Source organism: Ahaetulla prasina, chromosome 3, assembly GCF_028640845.1.
Source record: "Ahaetulla prasina isolate Xishuangbanna chromosome 3, ASM2864084v1, whole genome shotgun sequence".
Lineage (NCBI taxonomy): Eukaryota > Metazoa > Chordata > Lepidosauria > Squamata > Colubridae > Ahaetulla > Ahaetulla prasina.
The window spans coordinates 135,982,125-135,995,202 of NC_080541.1; the positions used below are offsets into that span (position 1 = coordinate 135,982,125).

At 37.2% G+C, this 13,078-nt stretch overlaps 1 long non-coding RNA gene across 3 annotated transcripts in view; it reads right to left on the bottom strand.

Annotated features, from left to right (window-relative positions):
- Window positions 1-13,078, bottom strand: part of LOC131194597 (uncharacterized) — a 131,344-nt gene that overhangs the window by 83,523 nt on the left and 34,743 nt on the right. Inside the window, exon 2 of one of the 3 annotated variants that reach the window (XR_009154237.1) lies at window positions 11,547-11,785. The exons of the other annotated variants lie outside the window; for them this stretch is intronic. This is a non-coding gene — a long non-coding RNA (uncharacterized LOC131194597). The remainder of the gene's footprint in view (window positions 1-11,546; window positions 11,786-13,078) is intronic. 3 annotated transcript variants of the gene reach the window in all.

Genomic DNA, 13,078 nt, shown 5'->3' on the forward strand with positions numbered 1-13,078 from the left:
TAATTGTCCAAATTCGTGAAGCAGAGATTGAAGGTATGCAGATTTTAATCCGCTCGTCATTACTGACTATAGAGGGTGGTGTTCATCTTCGTTTCAAAGCCATTAAGCCAGCACTGTCTGAAGACATTTCTGCAGTCATGTGGCCAGCATGACAACACGGAGTGTTGTTATCTTTTCAATGAAGTGATACCTATTTATCTACTCATATTTGTATGCTTTTGAACTTCTAAGTTGGCAATAGCTGAGGTGAAGACAGGAACTCACCCCACTGCATGGCACTCGGGTCTCAAACCTGCCCTGCCTGCTTAGCATCTTAACTGCTGAGCCACTGCGTCGCCTAAGATATTGAAGAACCAGCTCAAATCTTAAGTATTATAGCTGTATTTATGGAACACAAACATGAGTCAGGACTACATTTCTGAAAGGTAACCTGCATTCACATAGTTCCGCCCTGAACCAACAACTTCTACAGATTTGAGCTGTTTATTGAAATATTTGTAAAATGGAGAGGCTTCCGGTTTGGCTCCGCTTCGTTGATGGCAGTCTTTTTTAGACTGCTAACCCCGTAGTCTGTAGAGCTGCCAGGACAGCGTCAATCATCCATCCGGCAGCTTGTAAATCTCCCCCTCAGGCAAAGAGGGAGAGATGAGCATTCAGGCTGAAGTTGAGCCACCCAGAGAAGCCCCAGAAAAGTTTCTGGAGGCTTGAGGGGAATGCTCCTTCCAAAGCCTGAAAGAAGCTCCAGACTTGGAGGGCATCTGCCTTTTGGCAGGAAAAAACGTAGCGTCCAATCTCCGCGGCAGAAATTGATTTGTGATAGATTGTAACACGGACAGAGCAGAGACTGGAGTTCTGGCATTTGTTTGTAAGAAGACTGAAAGCCCCTAATAGACGATACATTTGTTGCGAAGATAGGAGAGAAGAATGCAAATGGCGTTTTGTGGAATGCAAGCAAATGGCGATTTGTGTATTGGAAACGAAAGTTAAGGAAACGCTTATTAACAGCTAGTGTGGAACTAGGAGATATACAAGAAGATACTGACTAATTGGAAGAAATGAGAATTTTATGATTTATATTTTTCTTCTTCTTTGGTATTATAGTGATTTAGAAGAAAAGTTTTTTTAATCTTCCCTTTTTAACTCCTTTTTGTCCTCTGTTACTGGGTAGATTATATATTTTAAAAAATGGCTTTTAAGCAAATAGTACCAAAAGCCACTAAAAACTTTGAAATTTCTTTAGTTCAGATACGAAAATTAAAAGAAGAAATTAAAGAGGAATTAAGAAATTTTTTTACAGGAGTTTCTGGAGACTCGTTTTTCAGAAATAGATCAAAAATTTGATGAAATAGAGAAAGAGATGTTGGATTTTAAGGAAGTGGTGGAAGAGCAGAAGAGGGAAATGAAAATGGTAAAGGATGCAATTTCGCAAATATTAAGGTCTTGTATTCAGATGAAGGATAGTTTGGAAGAAGTTAATAAAGCTAATTTAGAGTTGCAAAGGAAAATAGAGGAAATTCAAAAGAATCAAAACAATTGGAACTTAGATAATAAGATGGAAGATATACAGACAAAGGTAGATAGGGCAGATGAAGAAAGAGTAATATTACAATATAGATTAATAGAATATGCTATAAGGGTGGGGGGGTTGAGGGAAAGTAGGAAGGAAAATTTAAAAGAGATTTTTACGCAAGCTTTTGCTCAGATAAAGGGTGTGGAGCCAGAAAACTTTGAGATTAATATTGAAAGAATTTGTTGTGTTAATTCTTGGTGGGCAAGACAAAATAGATTACCAAGGGATGTGGTTATTTATTTTACAACTAAAAAGGTTAGGTATGAAATCTTGCAAGCCTTTTATAAAAATAAATTTCAAATATTAGGACAAAATATAAAAATGATGAAGGAAATTCCTCCTAAAATGTTAAGAAAGAGTAGAGAATTTGTTTTTTTAGTGGATGAGTTTAAGAAACATCAGATATATTTTAGATGGGAAGTTCCAATGGGTTTGTCAGTGAATTTTAGAGGTAGAAAATATTTTCTTAGTACAGTTATGAAAGCAAGACATTTCTATATTAATGTTTTAAAGAGTGGGAATCCTTTGTTGTTAGATGCTAAGTTAACTGGTCTGGAGATGATGGAAAATAGAATAGGAGAGTGGAGGAATGTTTAAGATGTGAAAGTAAGATTCTACATTTAGGCAAAAAAACCAAAATGCCCCAGTACCGTATATGTGGTACCTTGCTCAATAGTAGTACCTGTGAGAGGGATCTTGGAGTCCTAGTGGATAACCATTTAGATATGAGCCAGCAGTGTGCAGCAGCTGCCAAAAAAGCCAACACAGTTCTGGGCTGCATAAACAGAGGGATAAAATCAAGATCACATGAAGTGTTAGTGCCACTTTATAATGCCTTGGTAAGGCCACACTTGGAATATTACATCCAGTTTTGGTCGTCACGATGTAAAAAAGATGTTGAGACTCTAGAAAGAGTGCAGAGAAGAGCAACAAAGATGATTAGAGGACTGGAGGCTAAAACATATGAAGAACGGTTGCAGGAACTGGGTATGTCTAGTTTAATAAAAAGAAGGACTAGGGGAGACATGATAGCTGTGTTCCAATATCTCAGGGGTTGCCACAAAGAAGAGGGAGTTGGGCTGTTCTCCAAAGCACCTGAGGGTAGAACAAGAAGCAATGGGTGGAAACTGATCAAAGAAAGAAGCAACTTAGAACTAAGGAGAAATTTCCTGACAGTTAGAACAATTAATAAGTGGAACGACTTGCCTGCAGAAGTTGTGAATGCTCCAACACTGGAAATTTTTAAGAAAATGTTGGATAACCATCTGACTGAGATGGTGTAGGGTTCCTGCCTAGGCAGGGGGTTGGACTAGAAGGCCTCCAAGGTCCCTTCCAACTCTGTTGTTATGTTATGAATATGATGATTATGGTTAATTTCTAGAATTGATTTGTTTAGGATATAAATTATAAGATTTTTGTTATTTGTTATTTGTAAGGTATAAACCTATGGGATGATATTATTTAATTGTGAAGGATGGAAAGTAAAATTTATGAATTTAGATAATGTTGTGGATGTAATGATGTTAATTGTTTACTGTTATATTGTGGATGTAACTTAAATGATTATTCGTTTTAATTGATACGCTTATAGACAGTAAAAGTTATGAAGTTAAGTTGGAAATATTGCATCTGAGAGACTATTTCTAATGATATTTGACTGATATTGGAAGATTGGACAATAAATGTTATGACAATTGAAGAAATATATAAGTGATGAAAATTTGAGCTCGAGAAAATGGACTGTAATTTAAGGAATGGACTTATGAAATTTGAAGGAATATACAAGTGGAGAAAATTTGAATTTGAGAAGATGGACTAATTTTAAAAATGGACTGTAAGAAGAAGTAATATGTGAAGGGAAGATTGTATTGGTATTGTTCTTTTTCTTTTTTCTTTTTTCTTATTCTTTCTTATCTCTTTATTTTTATTGTGAGGGGATTTAAAGTTTTAGAGAGGGATGTGAGTTTATATATATTTTGTATACTTTAGCTTGTGATTGTTGGTCATATTTGCTCTGGGAAGTCCGGGGGGGGGGAAGAAGGGAGGAGGGGGAAGGTGGGGGAAAAGGGGGCAAATTATACATGGATTGGTTATTAATGTACAGTAACGATTGAAGATATGAAATTAAAATTTGAAATGATATTGGGGCTGCCCGAATGCCATTTCAGAAAGAAAGGGAGAGAGGAGTAGAAGGAGGGAAGAAAGTAGGTAGGAAAGAGTTGAGAAGGAGGAGGGGAATAGGAAGGTTAGAAAGGGTGGAAGAAGGGAGGAGTGGAGAAGGAGGAGAGGAAGTAGTAAAGTGAAGGAGATGAAGGAGGGGAAAGTAGTAGAGGGTAGAGGGAAGTGGTGAAGAAAGGAAGTGGCAGTCGGGCAGGCCCGAAACAACAATAAATAAAAATTAATGATTAATGATGGATAACAGATTGTACATAAATATGATGTTGGAAAATGGAAATAAAAAAATTTATATATATATAAAAAAGAAATATTTGTAAAATGGCAATAAAGAAAAAGGAGTTGTTTTGGGTTACAATATGAGGTAATTTTATACAGGCATTGCACAGCTGGTTAGCCTTGTTTGGTCTTGTAAGCTAAGCATGTTTGAACTTGGTCAGTAAATGAATGAGAAATCACAAAGAAAGCCCAATAACTTAGCCTGGGAAGTTAAAAAAAAATCAGTCTCCAATCACTTTCATGTAATATTATTGCAAGCAACAAAATTGATAGTCACCAGGAGTTTAACTCAGCTTGAAGTAGTAATTAAGATGTTTATTTTTAATCAGGTTTTCAAGCCCTAACATATTCTGTTTGTCTCAAAGGTGCTTTTTCAAGGGGCTACTGGACTTCAAAGAAAAACCAGAAAGCCCAGTTGCCTCTTGAAAAAGCACCTTTAGGACAACCATGACCTGGGTGACTGAGAATCTCATAGACATATTTTGTTTGTGGTGAGTTCTGTCACTATTTTTAGAACATACTGATTTGATTATAAAAACATTCCTCTCCCCCAACACAAAAAATAAAGATTTAAAATTATGAGATTCATTCATTTAAGTGTATGTTCTCTTGGAGAACATACTTGAAGCTGAGGAGCAACTTAACTAAAGACCCACAATTAATTGAGGACAGGGGTGGGGCTTGAACTCATAATCTTAGGACTGAACTCTTAGTACCAATGGCACTTTTCCTTTTGTGACAAATAGCAAATTCAGACTGAGGCACATAAGAGAAAAGATTAATTTACATACACGACGTGACATGATATTGTATTCTTCTCTAACTAAGAAGGCAATTTAATCAGTAACTGAATTTCTCCATTATGTTTTGCTCTACTAAATGAAGCTGAGCTTTGCATATAGGCTGCAGTGCCTTAATATACCTCAGTCTGTTACCATTTGACCTGGCAAAAACATACTTATTGTATGTATGTTCATTGTTGTAACAATGAACACAGAATGGACTAAGTAGTCTGAATAAACCATACTTGAATCACTACGAAGTAAAACTAGTTGCAATCTAGAGAAATAGTTCGTGTCGTGCAAGAATTCTGTTTCTTTATTAGAATAATAAAGCTTGTAATAACTTTGCTACGGTCAGAAATGGATGGGAGGGAAGATATTTCCCCTCCCCCAATTCTATGAAGAACATATTTAACTTTTCCTATCTGCAAAATGTCATACTTAAGAGTTTGACATACCAGCATAATATGGGAAAGACAGCTGCCCAATATGGGCAAGACAATTGCCCAAGCTGTTGACTGAAGTCAGAAACTTGAGGAATGAGGAGACGACTTCCGGTGTCCAGAGGCAACGGTCGTCTGGAGGGTTCTCCTGCCCCCCGCGCCCCAATCCGCCGCCGAGGCCCCAGGGGCCAGGTGTTCGAAAAGGACACCTGCCGCACGGACGGCTCGCCAGGGTCTCCCAGCCGACATACAGGACTGGGGGACCGATGCTGGCGCGTCCTAGGCTCGGCGGGTTTGAGGCCACGGCCACGGCCATTACTTTGGTCGTCGCCTGGGCGCTGTGCCCGTGACACCGGGCTTTGGATTTATAACTGCAGCAGCCTGGTGGTGAACAGGAACGGAGAAGAATTGAGGAATGGAGAAGGAAGGGATATCGGTAACGCGAGTGGAGTGCTCCGAGTGCGGGGGTTTTCTCCCCTGCGGCTGGAAGGAGCACGAGTCATTCTGGAGAGAGGAGAACTTAAAATAAGAAGATTACCGGTTTTGTGGAGCTCTGGAGAGAAGAGGTGATGGAGAAAATTTAGGAGGGAGGGTTTGAGGCCCCTCCTCTGGGGAACAGTGGTGGCGTCAGCTTCCGCCTTCACTATGAGAATTTTGATGACATCACTTCCCTTGACTTCCTGGTTGACTAACTGTACTCTGGACTCGTTGCTCCTGTGAGTGCCCCTGGTGGTCTTGTAAGCTAAGCATGTTTGAACTTGGTCAGTAAATGAATGAGAAATCACAAAGAAAGCCCAATAACTTAGCCTGGGAAGTTAAAAAAAAAATCCGTCTCCAATCACTTTCATATAATATTATTGCAAGCAACAAAATTGATAGTCACCAGGAGTTTAACTCAGCTTGAAGTAGTAATTAAGATGTTTATTTTTAATCAGGTTTTCAAGCCCTAACATATTCTGTTTGTCTCAAAGGTGCTTTTTCAAGAGGCTACTGGACTTCAAAGAAAAACCAGAAAGCCCAGTTGCCTCTTGAAAAAGCACCTTTAGGACAACCATGACCTGGGTGACTGAGAATCTCATAGACATATTTTGTTTGTGGTGAGTTCTGTCACTATTTTTAGAACATACTGATTTGATTATAAAAACATTCCTCTCCCCCAACACAAAAAATAAAGATTTAAAATTAGGAGATTCATTCTTTAAGTGTATGTTCTCTTGGAGAACATACTTGAAGCTGAGAAGCAACTTAACTAAAGACCCACAATTAATTGAGGACAGGGGTGGGGCTTGAACTCATAATCTTAGGACTGAACTCTTAGTACCAATGGCACTTTTCCTTTTGTGACAAATAGCAAATTCAGACTGAGGCACATAAGAGAAAAGATTAATTTACATACACGACGTGACATGATATTGTATTCTTCTCTAACTAAGAAGGCAATTTAATCAGTAACTGAATTTCTCCATTATGTTTTGCTCTACTAAATGAAGCTGAGCTTTGCATATAGGCTGCAGTGCCTTAATATACCTCAGTCTGTTACCATTTGACCTGGCAAAAACATACTTATTGTATGTATGTTCATTGTTGTAACAATGAACACAGAATGGACTAAGTAGTCTGAATAAACCATACTTGAATCACTACGAAGTAAAACTAGTTGCAATCTAGAGAAATAGTTCGTGTTGTGCAAGAATTCTGTTTCTTTATTAGAATAATAAAGCTTGTAATAACTTTGCTACGGTCAGAAATGGATGGGAGGGAAGATATTTCCCCTCCCCCAATTCTATGAAGAACATATTTAACTTTTCCTATCTGCAAAATGTCATACTTAAGAGTTTGACATACCAGCATAATATGGGAAAGACAGCTGCCCAATATGGGCAAGACAATTGCCCAAGCTGTTGACTGAAGTCAGAAACTTGAGGAATGAGGAGACGACTTCCGGTGTCCAGAGGCAACGGTCGTCTGGAGGCTTCTCCTGCCCCCAGCGCCCGAATCCGGCCGCCGCCGAGGCCCCCAGGGGCCAGGTGTTCCGAAAAGGACACCTGCCGCACGGACGGCTCGCCAGGGGTCTCCCAGCCGACATACAGGACTGGGGGGACCGATGCTGGCGCGTCCTAGGCTCGGCGGGGTTTGGAGGCCACGGGCCACGGCCATTACTTTGGTCGTCGCCTGGGCCGCTGTGCCCGTGACACCGGGCTTTGATTTATAACTGCAGCAGCCTGGTGGTGAACAGGGAACGGAGAAGAATTGAGGAATGGAGAAGGGAAGGGGATATCGGTAAACGCGAGTGGAGTGCTCCGGAGTGCGGGGGGGTTTTTCTCCCCTGCGGCTGGAAGGAGCACGAGTCATTTTGGAGAGAGGAGAACTTAAAATAAGAAGATTATTGGTTTTGTGGAGCTCTGGAGAGAAGAGGTGATGGAGAAATTTAGGAGGGAGGGTTTGAGGCCCCCCCTCCCTCTGGGGAACAGTGGTGGCGTCCAGCTTCCGCCTTCACTATGAGAATTTTGATGACATCACTTCCCTTCGGCTTCCTGGTTGACTAACTGTACTCTGGACTCGTTGCTCCTGTGAGTGCCCCCTGGTGGATCCGGAGGAAATTACAAGGATACTGTGCTTGCCTGAGGATTTTGAATTTTTTTTTTTTAAATGGCAAAAGGTCAGAGACCAACTGCTGGAGAGATGGAGAGAATTCTGGAAAAGTTATCCAATATGGACAAGAAACTGGATGATTTGCAAAGAGGCCAAACGGAAATAAGAGCAGAAATTGTGACTATCCAAAAGGATTTAAAGGATACTCAACAAGTCTCAGCAGAAAACAAGCAGAAAGTGGAAGGTCTGGAGGGTGAGATGCGGCCAGTGCAGAAAAGAGAGGAGACGACAGGCAATGCTGTGCTTAGACTACAGATGGATAAAATGTCTTATTTCCTTAGGTTTCAAAATTTGGAAGAAGTGGACCAAGAAGATTTGAGAGATGTTGTGACTAAATTGTTGGGAGAATTTCTTGGGAGAGGTGTTGATTTTATGAATTGGGATGTGGATCGAGTTTATAGAGTTAATTCACAATATGCACGCACGCATGCAGTTCCCAGAGAGGTTCATGTCAAATTTGTGAGAAGAGAGACGAGAGATGAAATTCTTAGAAAACATAGGAGTGGGGCACTGACTTACAGGGGCAGGGAGATAGCCATTCTGAGGCAGATTCCCAGACAGGTACGTGAAATGAGAAAGAAATATTACTTTTTGTCAAGCAAATTGTACCAGAAGGGAGTAGGCTTCAGATGGCTGATCCCAGAGGGATTGATGATTTTCCGGGAGGGCATTATGAAAAAAATTAGTACAATTGCGGAGGCTACGGCCTACGTGGAGGAACACAAAGCCCTCCTGGAATCAGAGGACCCAGGAATTGAAGAAGGGGAGGTTATAGACCATGGGGCGGAGGCGGCTGCCGCTGTTGCGGCCCTGGAGTTGGGTCAGGCTGAACCCAGAGTTCTGAGATCCAAAACTAGGAAGTGATAAAGATATTTGGTATTGTGTTGGTTTTCCTTATTCTCTTTTGTACGATATTCTGTTTATTCTTGACCCTTCTTTATTGCGTATGTAAGATTTGTAAACTTATCTACTTCGTGTCACCTGCTTGCCATATGGCTGTTGTATGTGTTAAAAAATTTGAGTAAAATTCTTATTTTGAATAAGAAAAATGAAAATTTACCATACCTGATATGTATTTGTATAAACCTTTTTTGACCAATAAAAACTTTTTGAACAAAAAAAAAAAGAAACTTGAGGAATGTGGATTTTGTGGATTCTTGAAAAGAATATCTTGACCTGTATTTTCTGACTAAAACACACAAAGGAATTTAGCCACTGCACTTCCCTAATCAGTAACAGTTTCTGGCATTTTAAACCATTTGAGAGGAAGAAGTCATCTAAATCCACATTTTTCAATAAACACTCATTTAAGGACATTTTATTTATTATGTACACATTTAAATATATATTTGATAGAAATTTTAAACTGCAGATTAATGTGGACACAAAAACTAGGATTGTAAGTAAAATATACAAAAATGGCAATCCAGAATAATTTCTAGTTCCCTTAAGTTTCTTAGTTTAAGCGTAGAGTGGGGGTATTTTGTTTTTCTTGTACTGGGCTCCATTTAATATAATGTTTTGTCATCACACTTTGAAAATTCACTTCTCTGGAGATACGTAACAAATTCCAGAAAATAAACTTGTATAATAAGGCTAAAGCAGATTCTATGTCGTGTTTGCATTTATTTATTTATTTATTTATTTATTTATTTATTTATTTATTTATTTATTTAGTCACACAGTATATATAAGTATGAGCATGAAATAATTATACAATATATAAGTATATATATGAGTATGAGTATGTAATAACTATATTAATTGGATATAACGAAAAGAAACAATAGGACAGGAACGGTAGGCACTTTTGTGCTCTCATGCACGCCCCTTACAGACCTTTTAATAATCATAAATAGGTGTTAAAAAATCTTCAAATGCATTCCATAAGCTGAATTCTAAGCATTAAAAAATTGCTCAAACAGATCTGAAAATCTGTAGTGTTTCTTAATGATGAAGACTGAATAATGTTACTATGACATTGAATATTATTGCACAGTATTTACTTTTTCACATTTTATATCAAAGTTCCTGGACACAGCCATGCTATTAAAACATTTTGTTCAATTTTATCCAGAGATAAAATTGCACTTAAAGAAGTCAGAGGCAGGGGAATCTGTTTTCATTGTCTTACAGACTTCTAAAGAAATGCAAAAATATCTTGATACTCCAGTTTGGGTAACAAACACATGAACAACTATTTGGTGCCACTTATCTTCATTTGGTTTAAGTTCACCATAATTGCAGCTCCTATGTCCAACATGCACATAAATCATAAACTCATCATCCAGAATTCCAATAAGTGCATCCCTCTGAGTTCACTATCCCTCTCTGGTCATTATGATCTAATTGTATGAGCATATAAAACATAAATCAAACTGGAATCTAATTGATTGTATTACCAGGCGTATTGTGAAAAAGCACAACAAAAGGAAATACTATGGACATGACTCTGAAAGGCAGAAAAATGGAGAAATCAGCATAACAAATGCTGCTTGTAAGTGAGTGACTAGTAATATTCAATCGTGAAAATGTTTGGTGGAATCAATGAAAAGAAATAGAGACTATTTCCATTTCTGGAAATTTGATATGCTTTTAGTTAATCTTGATATATTTTTTTAGATATGGAAGATACTGTATACACAAAATACAAAAAATACTGGTTGACCATACATTAGCTGAGTAACAAAATCAAAAGCTCTTGAGAAGGGGATAATTGTAACTGATAATGGATAGCCCCAAGAAGTAATTTAGAATCTTTTTAATCAAATGGCTTTTGATCGCTATAGATAAATAGGTTAAATAGAAATCAAATGGAACTGATTTGCATTCTAACTTCCCAGGCAAGATCGCAAAATAAAGTTAAAACGTAAGGACTGAAAAGTATAGTGAAGCCATGGACTCTGCATTTCATCACTATCTTAAAATGAAATATATGAAGAGACTGCGGTCATTTAAATTAGGCACTATGAAGTGTTGTAATGGGTTCAGATTCGTTCCTAATACTCTTCCTATGATTGGGATGAGGAAATAAAAGAATAGTGAGCTGCTAATGTTTAAAAAGACAAATCTGTTATTCATAATTTTTTAAAAATATTAAAGGAGCTCAAGCATTGTTTGTTTGAGTCTTCTTTTCACATAGAATTTACAGCTTGTAATTTACAACCTGAAACACAGTAGTATTTTATGCAGTATAAATTAATTTCTATATTACCAACATGTCATATTAAGGCTGTTCTGGAAGACTTGAAAACTTGCAGGTGATTTTTAACACTGTTGAAAGTACTGCCAAAATGTGGAATTATTCTTATAACCAATGTGACTAATTTTGCGTTTTGTCTTATTAGAGCGTTTTAGAGCTTCATGAGAAAGATCCCTGTAACAACAAAAGAAAATAAAAAATACCTCACAGAGAAAAGTAATGGTATGAAATCCAGTCTATTATGGCAGTCCATGGTATTCCATTAGATTTAATTGGATTTATTTGGGAAGATACATGCTTTGATATATTTTAAAAAATACAAACTGTGCAGGATATTTTTAATCAAAATTAAAATCTATTTAAGTAGTAGGGGTTTCTTCTAAACTTAACCAGAGACAATACCAAGAAATGTATCACCACAATCTTTTTCTCTTTGCACTTACCAGATCCTGTATTTAGACTAACTTTTGACCTTAAAATGAGGTTCCAATGTAGCAACATGGGGATGGAAGCACTAAGTGACTAAAAATATGTTCGGACAGCTGGTACAGTCAGAGGCTTTTTTGAAGAAACAGAATTCAAGCATGAAGGTCCTCATTTAGAGATGTATTTGCCTAATAGGATAAGGATGAATGCAGGAAGTGCCACTGTCTTCATAATGTAGGAAAGCATTCTTGAGGAACTGCATGCAATAAAGTAAAACATAGAAAAAGTCTACTTTATATTTTTAAACTCTGAAGTTGCAATCAGAAAATTAGCCATATTAATCATGACTATCTTCCTTGCTCTGTCTTTCCTTTTGTATTTTTAATACCTACTAATGACCATACCTACCCCCCTCCAAATTAAGCCTTGTCCTAGTGTCCTCCTCTAAAGTTAGCAATCAAGGGTTCTATTTGTTCCTTTGATGCTATTGTCTGAAACAACGTGTTTTGCCAAAACATTTTTCCAGCTAGAATTTTTCAGTACTGTGCTTCTGATATTTTTCTCTGTGTAAGTATCTGTCCTAAATATTCCAATTTCCTATTCTTGATAGCATTCACAGTTCTACCTTCATTTTCATACTCATTTTGTGTGTGTTAAACCTGATATTTTGAGCAATTGTCATAGCCATATTAAAGGAATTCTATTTTCCCAATTATCATTTGGGGCACTGTCTTTGCTTGAGCTCCAAACAAAAAATAAAATAAAATATAAAAACACAAAAGCATATAATTTGCCAATAACTTCCAATCCTTGCTCTGACGCCAGGTCAGTTCACTTAAAAACTACTATCTCCTGTTCGTTTCTACTCCTTATTTCCATGCTACAAGCCCATCTATCATTCAAAACACAGTCCAAGTATTAATATTGTGCATTTATTAGCAGTATAATTGGCTCTGAAATTTTATTGCTATTAATTACCATCACTTTTTGTTTGCTTCTGATTTTGTTTAGCTTTTCAAAGTTATTTGACACAATTGATTGAATAAAATCTATAAACTTTGTTATTCGCAATAGAAAAGTATTACACTATCTGCATAGCATAAATTCTTATCAATCAATCTCTCTATAACTTCCTTACATTTTTAAAAGATTTTTTGAAATAGCTTCAGAATATCAAGTATTCAAATTCTATCTAACGTTTGAAATTATTTTGTTTCTTTCTGTTTTAACAGCTGCTGCTTGTTTTCAGCATAAATTCATAATAATGTATACATCATCCAGATTTTCAATGTATCTAGCAATTTACTATATTCCAGTTGGTCAAATATCCTTTCATAGTCAATGAAAGATGCCTAAATTCTAAAATTTATACCTTTGCAATGTTTTACTAAATTCTGTATGCCAAAAAGAATATCTCAGGTTTCTAATCCACTCCTGAATTCAAACATTAAAAAAGTTTCACTTTTCCTATCAATCCTGTCATGTGTTATTAATAAACACAATTATTTGCCAATGAACTGAAATAATCCCTAAATTGAAGTTTATCAAC